A 16,923-nucleotide genomic window follows, 5' to 3' on the forward strand; every position below is an offset into this window, starting at 1 on the left:
TAAAGCAATGAGTGCTGGGAGGGCTGGTAGGAGGGGACGTTTGTGGGGTCCACTTTAGAAGGAGACCAGTGGGGAAGGAAAGCGGCAGGTAGTCTGCTGCAGAGCTTGGGGTGAGCTGAAGGAGGAGTGAAGACCTGCAGTTAGACCACCAGCCTCCCAGGCTGGAGGGAGCAGGGAGTATTTGCTACCTAATGCACTTCTCTGTGGGTGACAGTCCTCAGTGCCACAGAGTTGCATTTGTTCATTGAGTATCTTGCTCTTTCTCTTCATAATGTTGACCACACCGTATAATTATAGGATTAGTGTGGGGAGAGTTCCTGGAATCAGTCAGAGTGAGTCAGAGCCTGGTGGGGAGAATTTAATATTAGGTTTGCGTGCTGGTGAGACCCAAGAGAAGCAGATGCCAAATGTGTGAGGATTTTACTAGAAGGATTCTCTAGGTTTTAGAAGGAACTGGAGCTGGCTGGAAAAAAGGTCAGACTCGAAGGGAACAATGAGAGGCAAGAAGCTGGGGTGGAGCATTTAAATCCTAGAGCAACTGAGCTCCTAAGTCAAAGACTGAGGGCAGACTTTCCTTCCTTCTCCCTCCGTCACTTTCCTTGCTGCCTTCCTCCCTGCCTCCCTTCACAGAATCTACATGCACATTTTCATCATGCTTAGTGTCCCAGCCCCTGCAAGGAACAACCCAGAGAAACATGGCTGTAGACAGAGGCTTTTGCTCCATTTTGCCCGGTCCCACTGGACCAGTTTCCGTCTCCCATCGGCCCTGCTAGTTCCCACAGCCCCTTATGAAACAGCCACGCTGAGGCTTGTTATCAGTTACAACTGTCTGGCCAGTGTCGTAGGCCTCTCACGGGCTAGTGCTAACTATTACATCAACCCATTTCTGTTCACCTGTGTGTTGCCGCGAGGCTGCGGCTCACCAGTACAGCGCGTTCTCCAGGGAATCTACCGCAGTCCAGTTCCCAACCTGACAAGGTCCAAACTTTGGGGACTGAAGTGGCCCTCCTCTTCTCTGAAAAATATTCGCTCAAAGCAAGGCTTGCAAGCAGCAGGAATCCTGAGATTATTATTTATTTTCGTATCCCGTGTATATTGTGATGTTTAGCTTTTCTCGAAAATTCCCAAGCACCAAAAACATTACTGGGTAAAAACTGCCATGTTTGATAACTTCTTAACCTCTTAAATTTGTGTCTCCTGCAAATGGGACAGTAGTGGAACCTAAGCCTCTTGCATTTTCTGAAAAACCGTTTTTAATTGGCTTATTGGCTCCGCAGAATGGTCTCTGGTGCTCTCCAAATGGGATGTCGTAAGGCGAAATTCATTTCCATCTACACTCACTTTTGCACACAGCAGCTTTCTCACCATTTTAGTGTTTGCAAATGTCACAATCTCTTGATTTTTAAATTTTGCTCTTTCTTTCTTCAACAGTATAGTTGTGAAATCTCCTTCTTTGTTACCTGTGATAACCAAGGCCTCGGATTTGAGGGATGTCAGAGGTTGGTGTGGCTCTGGTGGTTCAAAGTAGGTACTCAGCACTTTTCCCGTCTGCCAGTTGTTCTTGGACAGGAAGGTGTGGGCCTTCGTGAGGTCTCATTTCACCACCAATGGAAACCCCATGCACTGAAGCCACTGCCTCTTCACGCCGGTGCCTTTGCTGGTTCTACTGTATCTGAGTTGCTCCCAGATGCTGTAACCACAGCATCTACTTCAGAGAAGATAATAGGCATCGAAGAAACTCCACATGGAGTTTCCTTTCTTTGTGGCAAAAGTAAGCCCCTGGTTGTGAAAAACGCCCTTGCCTCGACTGCTGATAGTCTGGTGTCCTAATTGGGCAAGCAGAATGCAAAAGAAAGTGATTGCCAAACATTGTCAGGACAAGGAGGGACAGCCCTTCAAAATATTCTGCTTCACAGAAAATCTGTCAGATATACTAGGCCTGTCGGCAGAAGATAGATACCCCAACATTGCAGAGGAACTTTGGGTGTTTGTGCAGGCAACCAAATGTTTCTGTCATTACTCACATTTTTTGGAAGTTGCTTGCTTTCACTTCCTGCTTATTTGGTTAATATTATTTCCTTCTTGAGTCCCTGAGGAAGTTGAAGACTAGATAGTTATAGTTTTCCTTGTTTACCTGACAGAGAAAACAAATTATGATAGAAGGTAATAATAATAATAGAAAGTAATAATAAATAATAATAAATTGAAATGAGTAAAATAATAAGAAAAATAATAGTAAATAATAATTTTAAAATAATAAGTAATAATAATAATAATAGAAAATACAAGACTCTGAACGCACCAAAATAAGATAGATATAAAGTATTTTCTCTGAATTTGTCAAATGCAAATGCACCAGATATTGTTGATATACTTACTGACTGTATATATTGTATAAAGTTATTATACTTACTGTATACATTTTTCTTATATTAGTTATAGCCTTCTTTTTAATTTTAGACAAAAAAGGAAATGATAGTGATATTGTATTTATTTATTTTTTTATTGATTGAGACAGGGATTCTCTGTAGCTTTGGAGCCTGCCCTGGAACTAGCTCTTGTAGACCAGGCTGGCCTCGAACTCACAGAGATCCGCCTGCTTCTGCCTCCCGAGTACTGCGAGTAAAGGCGTGCGCCACCACGGCCCGGCTTTATTTATGTTTTAATAAATAAAGTTTGCCTAAAGATAAGAAGGACAATGCTAAGCCATTGGAGGTCAGACAGTGGTGGCATACACATTTACATGGCCTCAGTACTTACTACGGTAAGTTCCAGTGCCATTCAGGAACTTCAAGATCTAGTGGCAACTGGGACCTTGGTGATTAAGCTCCGAAAAGCAGGATGCTCTGATATGAACGTGTGTGTGTGTGTGTGTGTGTGTGTGCGCGTGCGTGCGCACGCGCGCGTGTGCGCGCCTATCCCAGTGTTTAAGAACTCTCCTCCTCACCTCAAGGAATCTGGGGCTGTGGTGTGTTCACCAAGACTCTGGTAGATAAAAGATATAGTTAAGAGTCCATTCTCTGAAAAGTCAGTGATGTTTTTGACATCCTGGCCATGTGGTTGGTAGGTCTATGCTCACTGGACAAAGGGACAAGGATGGGTGGAGATCCAGCAACAGTCTTGGTCCAAGAAGGTCTCCTATCTCTACAATATCTGCAGATCATAGCCTTTCAAAATGACTGTGTACTCTATGACTGCTGCCTTAGAAGCAGAAAAGGAGGTCATATGGGAGTCCACCTTCCTGAATTTCTCCTAGCGTCCACTCTTCCTGTTAAGTGGACCCTTCCTCTTTCTGAAGGCCACAGTATTGGAGAGCAAAGTTAATGTGACAATGTGAGAAGCATGGTGATTTTGCTAGCTTTAATTGTCAATTTGACACAGTCTAGTCATCTGACAGAAAAGTTTCCATTGATATAGGAAAGTTTCCTACATCAGACTGGCCCGTGGATGTGTCAATGAGGGTCTATCTTGATTGTTATTTACGATAGGAGGACCCAGCCCACTGTGGGTGTTACCATGTCTAAGCAGGTGGTCTTGGACCATCTAACACAGTTAACCACAAGCCTGAGCAAGCGAGCCAGCATGCAGCAGCTTCTACTGTGACCTAGGAGGTCAATGACCTACTGGGAAAAGGGGCAAGGATGGGTGGAGACCCAGCAACAGTCCTGGTCTAGGAAGGTCCAGAAATCAAACCTTTTCCTCCACCAAGTTGCTTTGCTCAGAGTGTTCTGTCACAGCATCAGAATGAAACCAGAGCTAATGATCATCATTACTACCTCTCAGTTTACAGAGGAAGAGACCCTGATCAAATAAGGCAGAAAGGGGAGACAAGCAGCCGTGTTTGTGACGAGTTGTGTCTGCTTACAGCGTTAGGGATGCTGTAGGAACCAGGGGAATCTGTTCTGTCTGTCAGAGACTTGCCAGTAGGCTTGTGTTGTGCAGGACTCAGGAGCCTGCCTATTTAAACTCGGTACTGATGCAAGGACACATTTGTTCAGTTCTTGCATTGAGTAGACATTTCAAATGATCGTTATTCAATTGTTATTCACAGTCCAACATGGAACGCTGTTCTGATGGATGATGCTCTCAGTGCCGTCCAGCTTTGGTGGACCATACCAATGTCCCGTGCTATTGTCCCACAGGGCCAAAGTCAGAGAAACTTCTTGGTGAGGGCTAATGATTTGATGGTAATTTTGGATGGAGTTTCTGACCTATCTGGGCTCGGTTCCCTCATCCCTAAGACAGGATAAACATTTCTCACTAAGGAGTTAGAGAAACAAAATAAAACATTTTGCCTGAAGATCGACCACACAGGGCTGGATAATGAAGGACGCTCTGTAGCTGCAGAATCTTGTGGAAGCTGATCAGAGGCCCCGTGAGTGACGTTAATTTGTGAGTTAACATTTCCTTTGGGTTCTGTTTCCTTTCCTTCCTTGCTGGGTGATGCTGCCAGGAGGCTGTAGATCAGAAGCCAGGGAACGGGGGTGGGCTGCCTATGCGGTGGGCATTTTGAAAGGCGGTGGGCAGACAGAAGGAAAGAAGCAGTCCTTCCATTCAAGGAGTGGAGAGGAAGGGGTAGGAAAGGATGGGCACTCATCCTGCCACAGGGCGCTGCAGACTCAGAGAAGTCAGCATTGGGCAGTCCATGGAAAGGAAATCATGGAGATGCGGTAAAGCCTGAAAGAGTTTGTGGAGAGGGAAGGACACTGAAGATGACTCAGCCTTTTCTGTGACTTTCCAGAAATTCAGAATTGTCCCTTTTGTGGGAAAGCAGTGAAGGGTGGCATGGTGCATCCAATAGTGTAAAGCCTAAACCTGATGCTAAGGGCACCAGGAAGCTGGAAGCAATAGGAAGCCTCTCCCCCCCCTTTTTTTGTTTGTTTGTTTTGTTTTGTTTTCCAAGGCAAGGTTTCTCTGTAGCTTTGGAGCCTGTCCTGGAACTAGCTTTTGTAGACCAGGCTGGCCTCAAACTCACAGAGATCTGTCTACTTCTGCCTCCCCCAAGAGGCACCACCGCCCAGCTGCCACTAAGATGTTTTATAGAGGGAAGCAAGTGGACTTGACTTGTATTTTACAGGCTACCCTGGAAAGGCATAAGTGATCCCTGTCAACCATCCTGTGCCATGCTTCTGTTTGAGTTACTATGTGCCATTTTCTTACAAAGAAGAAATCACAATAAACTGAGTGTCATCCAAATGAAAACCTTTTATTCTGTGAAAGGCATGAAAGTGACAAAAAGCTACAGACTCGGTGGCAAACCCCAGATCCACTGCATTAGTGTCGAGGTCACACACCCCAGGTCCACTGCATTAGTGTCGAGGTTCCAGACACCAGGTCCACCGCATTAGTGTCGAGGACCTATAAAGAAATTTTAAAACTTAGACCAAAAACATCAACAAAAGGATGAAATTAGAAATGTGGACTAAAGGGCTGGGGATGTGTCTCAGAAGTGGAAGTTTGCTGCCCACCTGTCCCCACCTCACTCGCACCCCCAACCCCCTTGCTACTTACAAACACATGTCACTGCACAGTGCCCATGCCAGTTACATACACATGCTGTTGCACACACCCCATTCTAGTTACACACACATGCTTTACGTGGGTGCCAGGGAATTTACCCTTAGGTCCCCATGCTTATGTAGCAAGCGCTTCACCCACTGAGCCATCCAGTTCCCATCCCCATGGGACATTTTTCAGATGACTGAGTTTTAGAAGCAGAAAGCAGATTAGTAGGCGACAGTAGTGGGAATGAGAAGGGGCCCTGTGGAGAAGGGTGTCATTGTGAAGGACACATTGGAGTCACGTCTAGCGCGGGGACCTGACTGGTGCTGTGATTCACACCTACACACACTGGACAAGGTAGAGAGACACAGACTCCGCCTCTGCTCTACTCTTACTGCTAGTGTGGATCTATGGTGCTCCCCTCAAGTTCAACTGGGGGGGATCACTCTGTCATGTGAGCATGGGCCTGAGGCAGTGATTCCCACCTTCATTACTGGGGCCTGAGGGGCTCTGTTGGCAGCATTCTAATGGCGCCTAGGTGGGTCCGAGAGCTGCATCCCTCCTGGGTCCCCAGGTGATGCTGATGCTTGGCCTAGGAGTCTTTGGGAATCACTAAATTAGAGGCTCGTTAGAGCTTTCCCACATTTTTATTCAGTTCAAAGGGGAAACCAGGGCGCTTAGGTGTTTCTCTGCTTGTCTTACAAAGTCTCTGTGTCTTTGCCCGCCAAGCCGAGGCTTTGAAGACTGCCATGCTTTGTTTAGGCACCAAAGGGATGAATGCCAGGAACCTTGGACTCTATCCTAGAACGAGTGACATGGAGGTCCTCAGGGTGGAGCACCAGCCGCCTGTGTCTTAACAAGCACACCGGATGACTCTCACACATGCAGGAGTTTGAGGATGACTGGCTTAGAGGGAGCCCCAGGGCCCCTCCCCCTGCAAGTGTACTGCAGTTAAAAACAGGATGTGGCCAAGGGAAGGTTCGGGCGTGGCCTCTGTGGGTAACTGGCCATTAGCCTTGATGGAAGGTCTCACCTGTAAGCTCAGAGGGCCAAATCAATTAGCTCCCACAAAGCAGTGCTGCACCAATTAACCACCCTGAGCCATCAGAGAGCGCACAAAGAGGAAAACCCACGGCTGGCACCGAGTGCAGGACCTTCTGTGTGCTCACACACCAGCCAACCCTGTGATCTGAGAAGGAATTCAGACAAGAAAGCCGAGCGCGTGGCTTTCCAGAGCCTGCGACCTAGGACGAGAGCAGACCCGATCACTCATGCGCAGTTCCCCCATGCATGAGAACGCTCTCGATCCGGAACTGACAACAGGAGTAGCCTGTTGAAGGCCACTTTGCTTTTCCCATCATGCTCCAGTGAGAGTTCTGAAATGGGGGAGAAGTGTTTGGTTTCTTGGCCTTCTTGGAGCCCTAGCTATGGCTTGAGATATGACTGTCAACATTCAAAGAAGCAGTAAGCTCAGGGAGGGCATGCAAGCATGTGTTCAGTACCAACCACAGGCATGAAAGTATTGTTGCTCTATGTGTAGAACGGGGTGAAGCCAACAAAGATTCAGCCGACAAAGCTGAATCTGATTTGGCTATGCAACTACTGAAGTACCTGGGAAACGGGGAAAATCTCCTGGTTTGGTCTGCCTGCAAATCAGTCGGTGAAGTATAGAAAGCTGTAATGCATTTCCACATGTTAATGTGGAAAATTATAATACATTGAACATGCTATAGGAAGACTGGCAGATCCTGAGAATTTCTCTTTGTTGATTGTTTCTGTGACATCTGAAGTTTCTTACCAACTTCTGTCCTTCTAAAGAGTTACTAAAACACAGAGAGAGGAATGCACCTGAATGATGATATGTACTAGACCTGGGTTTGACGTTCTGAAGAGCCGCATGGTATTAAGCATCCGTTTTCTCATGGGCAATGCAGGTTAAAGTGCCTGCCTGAAATGGATAATCTAAGAAAGGGATAATGGCATACATGACAAGCACAGCATGCGTGGGCACAAAAACACTGCAGAGTTCTTCATCTTAGCACAGCGTGCACGAGAACTGTGGTCTGTGGTGCACAGCGTGCACGAGAACCGTGGTCTGTGGTGCACAGCGTGCACGAGACCTGTGGTCTGTGGTGCACAGCGTGCACGAGAACTGTGGTCTGGGGTGACCCCTTTGCTGTTCTGTGTTTTCTTTTCTCTTCTGTGCCCGTCAGCATAAAGTTAGCCCTTCTGAAGTTGAGTCAGTACTATCCTGGTTGCCAAAAGCTCCGAGGCTCCTTTTATGGTCCGAAAAATGATATGTGTGCCTGGAGAGCATCCAAGACACCATGATACTCTACCCCATGTCTGGCCATTCTGCAGATAACAGAAAACAAAATGTTAAAGAGAACAAAATTACCTTCCTCTACCTCAGAGGATGCACCAAAGATGCCGAATACTTGGATCAGCATGACCAGAACCTTCTGGAATACAGTTAGAAAAAGAAGATAAAGTGGAGGTACAGATTGCTCGTGTCAAGCATGAGAATAAAACTGAACTTGTGGGCTGGAGAAGAGGCTCGGCTGGCAAAGTGCATGACACACAAGCCTGTGGGCCTGAATTTGGGTCAAAAGAAATTATAGAAAAAGCCAGGCATGGAGGCAGACACCTGTAATCCCAGCTCTTCGGGAGACAGGCAGATCTGTGAAGTCTAATGGCTGCCCATCCCAGCCAAATGCGTAAGTTTTGGATTCAGTGAGAGACCCTGTCTCTAAAAACAAACGTGAAGAGTGTTAGAGGAGCACACCACATGTGGAGTCCTAGCCTCCATGTCTGCCTACATGCACATGTGCACACAGTCATACTAACACACACAAACACATACACAGAGGTGGGGGACCAACTTCGTTCTCCATAGGGAACTGTGTTTGTTTGTTTGTTTGTTTGTTGTTTTTGCTTTTAAATGTGCTAAATGGCAAAAAATAAATGTTTCTCTAAAATAGGTCTTTAAATGTTTTTCTGAGAGGAATCCAGGAAACACAGAATGAATAAGAAAAGATTTGCAGCTGGATATAATGTCCCACATAATTATTAATGAGTTGGCTGAACATGAACTGGGCAACCAGACAAAATAATTATAGGATTAAATCACGGAACAATGTGAAAAGACCCTGTAACGTAGGAAATACGGGTAACGGAGCATGACTGGGCTACTATGAGCATGTAGCATAGACCTTACTTCCATTCATACTTTCCTACTATGGAGCTTCACGTTGCCTGGGCTCGTCTCACGTGCTGAGCTCTCTCCATACTCAGCCCCAGCCTCGTGAATGGCTGAGATTTTGAGATTTTGTGCAACTGAACCTGCCATGCAATCCTGTTGCCTATCCACCAACCAAGAACAAACTAGCAAGACATGCCAACATGGTATATCTTACGACAGCTAAGCTGTGATTCAAACCCAGGGAATCTGACCCAAGAGAGTTTCTTCAGAATTAGTATTCTACTTCTTCTAGTTAAAGAGCGGGAGATCAGTAAACTGGGAGGATGGCCATGCAAGATTGAGGACCAGAGCTCAGATCCCCAGAAGCCAAGTAAAACTGGGTGTGATGGCTCACGTCTATAACCCTAAATCCTACTGTCCCTGTGATAGCATGGGACGGGGAGACAGGGGATCCCCAGAGGCTCAATATCAAACACAATGTAAGTCAGGGACCAAGAGATCTGTGACTGTCCACAGAAGTCACTGTAGTAAGTTCACACCTGCTCTCTCTCTCTCTCTCTCTCTCTCTCTCTCTCTCTCTCTCTCTCACACACACACACACACACACACACACACACACACACACGTGATAGAAAACAAGGAGGATGCATTCAGAAGATCCAACATGCACCTTACTAGAAGAAAGCCAATGAACAGAAGAAGAAAATAATTGAGAAATAAAAACAGAAACTATCAAATAGAGAAAAGTTCCTGCTAGGTTCCAAGAAAGACTTAAAAAAAGGTGAATGCTTGTAAAATAGTATAGCATTATATATTAAAGGAAATAGGGGCTGGCAAGAGAGAACCAACTCTTCAAAGTTGTCTGTTGACCTCCACACACAAGCTATGGTGTGTGCCACACACCCCCAAAATAATTTTAATGAAAGTCAAACAGATGCATATAGACTCTGTGAAGGTGAACAGCAGATATTTTTTATATAGCAACGTTGTAATGCTCCATAGAGTTTTCAGTTTGACATTTAGTGTTCTTTGCTGCAGAGATGGCTTGGTAGTAAGAGAGCTTACTGCTCTTCCTGAAGACCCGGGCTCACATCTCAACACCAACAGCAGGTGGCTCGTTATCTCCTGCAATTCCAGCCACAAAGTATCCAATACTCTCTCTGGCCTCTACAGCACCACAAACGTGTGCACACACCTGCGCATAAATGAAAATTTTAAGTGCATATTTTTTAAAGATTTCTATAACCAAGTATATGAGCCGGGAGCAGGGAGCGTTTGCTTATAGGAGAGCTCATAGGTCTAGCATCCAAAACAAAGAGACTTCATGAAGTAGGTAAAGATTAAGGAGATAGCTTGGTCCATACAGTGCTTGCTGTGCGAACATGATGACCTGAGTTTCATCCTCATATAAAGCAACATATAAAGCGCCAACATATAAAGCAAGGCATGGTGATGCCTGCTTGTAATCCCAGTGCTGGGGAGGTAGAGACTGGTGGACTTCTGAGGCTTGGTGGGCATCCGGACTAGCCTATCTGATGAGCTCCAGGTCCCAGTGGGAGGATCTATATAAATTAATTAATAATAATACACTTGCAAGGAAAAACAAGTAGTAGACTGATCTTGGAAGCTCCCCACCCCAGACTGACTCCTAACTCCCACAGGCATAGGCATATATACACATGTGTATACACCATCCCCACACACATACACACAAGAAAACAGGTAACTTAAGATGCAAGAAATAGAATTATTTAAGTATAACTCAGACAAGTAATATTTTAGAATGTAGTTAAAGTGTATCTAGTAGGCTGATGCTTCAAAGGGTCTCTAGTTTTCTATAAATGATAATAAAACATTTATGTCTCTGTTTCCCCATAAGCTCAGTATTTGGCTCTATGAATAAAATAGTTATACAATGACAGTATTATGAATGACCTTTCAAATTACTATGATTACCTCAGAAGTTTAAAAACCATGGCCATCTACTTTTGAAACATACCTACTAGATGCTAACAGAGAAAATGAATAGGTGTTGCCAGCTAGAAGGTGATTTAAGCTAACACCAAACAAAATGCCTTGTAATTACTAAGCTGAGCTCAGTTCAGGTCAAACAATTTCCTCTCCCTTTGGAAAGAAATACTTCAGTTTGACTTCTTCTTTTTTTTTTTTTCAGAAGAGTGGAAGCATGTTCTCTTCTTGATCATGTCTCAACTATTCTTGAAAAGACAGGCCACGGCACCTTCCAACAATCTTGAGAAATCGCCAGGCAACAATCCAAGATACTGACTGTGGCTGAGGCCAGCTTAACCGTTAACACGGGATGAATCTAAATGTCACAGGAGGCTTTCTCAGCAAACTAAGTATTCTGAGAAGTCAAAAACCAGTATCTCCTACTTTGCATTTTCTGTTTCCAGATTTTACTGGTGTGTCAAATCCCGAGTCCATGTGTATGTTAGGCAGAACCACAGGAAACAGTGCCACGACACTGGGATGGCCTTGGCCTCTTTCTCTTCTGCTTCCTCAATCTTGAGTAACTTACTTGACTCATCATGGTGTCTTGGTGGCTTCTCATCAGAATATCAAAGTTGTCGTAATCATCTCTAGGCAACATCTGTCTAAGTATTGTTCCGAAGTTTTATGACCAAATGAGACCAAAGCGTATTTAAAAGACATGCTCTCATCTTCTCCCATGTTGCAACAGACTTAAAAGTAAATAATCTGGGGGATGGAGAGATGGTTTATTTGCTGGACTGAAACACTTGCTGTTCTTGCAGGGGATTGGGTTCAGCTCCCAGCCCCTCAAGGAGACTTAAAACTGACTGGAACTCCAGTTTCAGGGGATCTGATGCCCTCTTCTGGCCTCCTTGGGCACTAGGCATGCATGTGGTGCACAGATAAACATGCAGGCAAATACTCATGCACATAAAGTAAAGGAAAACTTTCTGAAAAGGTACGTAGCATTGAGGCGACATACCAATATCCTTTGCAAACGTAGTTTTCCTTCATAATCACCAAGATGGGTGGACTGACTAAACTCAGTTTTAGCCCAAAGCTGGTGAACAGCAGCACTTGGTCTTTTTCTGTGAGATGATTGATTTAAAAACGAGTTCAACTGTGCTTTGAAGTCAGATTTCTTTGAACTGGGAGTAGACTCTTACATCTAATTAGCCTGTGGTGACGTGTGTATGAGTAACATACAAGTTTAGCTTCGGAGCAGTGGCTGCAAGAAATGGAAGAAATGCAGTATTTTATTCTCCTCTCCCGAGTCAGGACAGGAAAAGAACGAAATCGGCACTGGAGTACTGAAGGGATTTGTGTATTACAGTCATGTTACACAGCTGCTTATTAATCTTTCTCCTCATTTGCCAAACATTTCTTTATCACCAAGCTTGATAATGGGAAAACAGATGCTTGATGCCCACCATCAGGGAGGCAAATGCTGATTGTTAGGCTCTCATTCATCAAAATTGTTTTCTATTATTCTCTACCCTTAACTGTGGATGTGTATTTGTCAAGACAGAACTTCTTTTCACCAAGAACCATCATCTGTGTGGATGATGACCGAAGACCCCTTGGAACTGTGCACAGTTAGAACTGAAGAGTACCTTTCTGTACTCCTAAATGTGGCCCACACCGCACCGCTATTGCTCCCGAATCCATTAAAATAAGAAATGAGCAAAACCAGAAAGGAATATCTACCATAGGAAATGAAACTTTCCAGGCATCTTTGATGATGAGACTAGAAGCATGGGCAGTGGTTAGCCAGGTGGGGCAGCTAAGATGGAGTGCCCGCTGCAGGAAGCGCTGGTAAGGATCGAGTCCCCTGGCTCCATGGAAAGTCATAGAAAGTTCCAGGACTTGGAGGCACCAAAGTGTGGATATGGCAAGAAGTTAAATCTGGAGCAAACTGGAAGGAAGTCTGTGATGGCTGAACTCCTGCAGATCTCCGACCCACATGGACGGATGGAGGTCTTTCCCTACCCGCCTATGTCCACTTCCCCTTAAATGACTTTATGCTAATTGTTTGACAAAACTGAGAGATGACCTGGACCAGGAAGCAGCAGGTAGAGGGAGCACAGCTCTGGGGTTGACAACAGTGACTTATTGAACTGTTCAATAAGTCAGAAGAAAGGTTAGCTCACTGTTGGTACCCAAGAATAAAGCCAGACAGTTATTCAGCCTCATCCCCACTGCATACAGCACCTCCATGGGAGGAAGGAAGTCTTTTCAACAAACGGGACAACTGAATATCCACTAGAACAAGATGACGCCAAGTTCTGTCTCTATGCTGTACATGGAGAAACTCAAATACCCTCAAACATCATGATAAAGCTCACAGAAAAATATATAGGAGTCAATATTTGCAACTTCAAGTTAGGAGGAACTTTTCCTAAATATGATACAGAAAGTACATGCACACATAAACACACATGTACACACTAAATTAGACATTATTAATTGTCAAAAGGTCAAGAGGTTGAAAGAACAACCCACCGAATGGGAGAGGAAGCCTGTAATCATATATTATGATTAAGAACTTGCATTTAAAGCATAATAAAAACATTTACAATTTAGTAATAAAAAATGAATAGCCCACTTAAAAATGGACAAAAAAATGTATGCAAAGGTGCTTGTTCAACGAGAACTAGGATGTTGTCGATTTGCACACGAAAGAATGGCCAACATCCTTCGTCTCTGGAGAAATACTCATCAAAACTACAATAAACATCGCCTACTGCCTCCCTCGGATGGCCACAGCAGGTGATCACTATTGGCAAGGACCGGAATGGCTGAAAATGTAAGTGGGTAGAGAATAGCTTTCAGAATTTTGAAAAACTGCCTGGTAGTTCCTTAAAAAGTTATATAGAGAGTTAAAATGTAGCAATCCCACTTCTATTGCATGTCCAAAAAAAAAGATGAAAAATATTTCTATGTAAATATTTGTACATGAATGTGCATAACAGCCATTTCCACAGTAGTCAAAAAGCAGAACCAATTCAATTATCTATAAATTAACGAATGAATAAACAAAAATGTGGTTGGTCCAGTCACTGAAATATTATCTAACAATGAAAAGGAGTAAAGTGCTGCAAGTGGATGAATTATTAAAAGTGTTTAAGGTTTATTATAAAAATGATTTGGACAACCTTGTTATTGCAACTTCAAACTAGAGATGTGGACACTTTAAGCAGGTAAATTACATGGTATACGAAATATAACTCAGTAAGGGTGATTAAAAAAAAAAGATGGACATCCATAAGCAATCTAAGACCTATACAAAGCTCCCACCATGAAGGAGAGCAGCAAAAATAAGACGCAAAATTAGCTTGTTTGAAAATGAGCAGGCCAGGGAAGACTAGAAAGTGGCAGCAGGCATTAATCTGGAGAAGCTACTTTTAATCCATTAAGGGATCATAGCTCTGAAAAACCAGTGTGTGTGCAGACAGGGCTTGTCGGAGATCTTATGGAACATACGAATTAGTTCCCTTCTTTGGGAAACCACTGCCAAAGGGAAAGTCAAACTGGGCTAGCCTGAGTTTCAATACTGCGTGATTTGTGTTTATGGGAGGGAGTCCCTCACCCCAGTCTCCATAGATTCTCATTTATTTATTTTAATTGTATTATTGTTGTTGTTGTTAATTATTGACGCTCAGGATTGAAAAGTGTGCACATACTAGGTAAACACTCCCCATCCAAACTCCACTTCTCTTTCCTTGTTTTTGTTTTTAATTTTGAGGCAGAGTTTCACTATCACCAGCCCAGGCTGATCTTGCTATTGCTCTGTACCCCAGGCTGGACTTAAATTTGCGGTCTTCATGCTTTGGCCTCTCTCGTAGCCCAAACTGCACTTTTTATTGACTTCTTTGACACCCAAAGGCAATAGTTCCTTCTTGCAAGAGAGATGTTCTAAGAGAACTGTGAGCCGCCTCGCTAAGCTTTCCAACCAAACAAGACATTCCCATAAAGTGTGCTTGGAACAAAGCCAGGAGGATACAGAAGCAAGAGATGCTTTGTGCTTCAAATCCAAGAGCTTCCAGGTAGGAAGGTGAGCAAGGCTCAGCGAGGGTGGCCTGAATTCTGAGAAGAGTCCCCTGAAGTGGGTCACTGGGCCATGGGTGCCAAAGCAGCAGGTTAGAGGCCAGCCTCTCCCTTCCTGAGCAGAGACTATGGACCACCCTCTTCAAGCATTTAGCATCTCTCGTCATACAATATTGTTCCATCTCATCAGCCATCCCCCTAAATCCCAGTGCATGAACAGTCAGCTCTCCCACAGCGGAGGGACTCCATAGCATTGACCATGCGCAGCTAGGAAAGACATGGGCTTCCTCACACTATATCTGTCTGTTGAGTCCTGTCACAACAGAATCAGTCCCAGAACTAAAGACCCTGGCCCACTCTATTGTGACCAGGGAGCTATCAGCAGTAACTAAGCCAGGAGGGGAGTTGTTTATACTCCTAGCCCTAGCTCTCTAAGTGCCATGCCCCTTGAAGATACCCATCTAGGACCTTTGCTAAGGTCACATGCCATCATCTTGGGGTGTCCTCTGTTCTTGGTCTCATATTGTTATGTTTTATTCTTTTGGCTCTTTGGGGGATCCACCATCCAGCTCCCAAATAAGTTACAATTGGAGACTTATTCTTAGGTATGAATTCATGACCTTATCTTGGCTTGCTTCTTGCCAGCTTTTTTAAAAATTATCCCATCTACCTTTTGCCTCTGGGTTTTTATCTTTCTCTTTCTTTATACCTTTCTTCTTTCTCTGTGGCTTGCTGTGTATCTGGGTGTCTGGCCCTTGATGTCCTCCTCTTATTCTCTCGCTCCTGCTCCTTGTTTCTCCTTCCGTTTATCCTCTCTGCCTGCCAGCCCCGCTTATCCTTGATCCTGCCTTACTATTGGTCATTCAGTTCTTTATCAGCCCATCAGGTGTTTTAGGCAGGCAAAGTAACACAGCTTCGCAGAGTTAAACAAATGCAGTACAAACAAAAGCAACCCACCTTAACATAATATTCCCCAACACCATACAGTGATTAATCCCCATTAGCCAGAAGAGTGAGTTTCTCAGGCAAAGCCTCACTATCTACTTCCTGGGGTTCCTGTGTCCTCGCTACCAGAGGAATTCTGTTCACTGTAGGCAGACTTTTCCCACTAGCCAGTTCCCAAATAACCACACAGAGACTTAATATTAATTTCAAATGCTCAGCTGATAACTTAGGCTTATTTTTAGCTAGCTCTTGTAACTGAAATTGACCCACTTCTATTAATCTGTGTGCTGCCCACGGCATCTTTACCTCATGTATGTATTTCCCATCCTGCTCACTCTGTATCTCATGGCATCTCCTCTGGCTCTGCCCTTCTCCCCAGTATTCTCACTGCCCTGAAAACCGGGCTTAGCCATAGACCAATCAGCTTTTTATTAACAATGAGAACAAACATCTTCTCGGTGTACAGAAGGATTATTCCATAGCAGCTCACAACGTTATTGTTATTAATACTTGCCCCAAATCTTCTGGAACTTCACAGTGTAGCTTGCCCAACATGAATCTAGGTTGCTGAATAAAAGCCCCGATGCCAGATGGTTTATACGGCAAAGAGGTGTGTTTGGCTCATGGTTATAATGCCTGAGAATTCCAAACAGTGTGGTGGTGTGTCTGGTGGGGTTTTCCCTGGTTGCATGCAGTACATAACAGAGAAGGGGGTGGGGCGTGGGGGACTTGAATGCACAAGGGACACCCATGCAAACATAGAAGACCAGATATCAGAGAGGGCTCAGTTTTGTTTTGCTTTGTAACAACCTGAGAGAAGGCGTGAATCCACTTAAAAGAATGCAGCCTCATGGCCTATTCCCTCCCCTCTGGGGTCCTCGCTGGGCATTGGGCTCCACCGCTGAAAGCCTCCACACCCTACCTCATCACCACCACCATGCTGGGGACCCAGCTATTTGCGCAGATCATATCCAAACCCCATCACCCGCCCAGTAGAATGTGGACTTGTTGGGGACCTGGCATAGGAGAGAGAATTAAGGGATCTTTGTTCTTTTACGCGTATGCCTTTAGGGTTCTGAACTCTCCAGCAGGAACAGATTTCTTTCCCATCTCTTCACTGCAGCAGATCCCAAGTGCGTTTTGTGCAAGTAAACCAAGACCCTCCGGCATCAGGTTGTACATGGTGGGGAACAGTAGACTTGGATGCGGGGGACAGCAGAAAGGGGTTCACAGAG

At 44.7% G+C, this 16,923-nt stretch overlaps 1 pseudogene; it reads right to left on the reverse strand.

Moving 5' to 3' along the window:
* Positions 1–890: 890 nt before the first annotated feature.
* LOC125407484 (tyrosyl-DNA phosphodiesterase 2-like) lies at positions 891–11,315 on the reverse strand (annotated as a pseudogene).
* Positions 11,316–16,923: the final 5,608 nt, after the last annotated feature.

Source organism: Myodes glareolus, chromosome 19 (assembly GCF_982192425.1).
Source record: "Myodes glareolus chromosome 19, mMyoGla1.1, whole genome shotgun sequence".
In the NCBI taxonomy this organism is placed as follows: Eukaryota; Metazoa; Chordata; class Mammalia; order Rodentia; family Cricetidae; genus Myodes; species Myodes glareolus.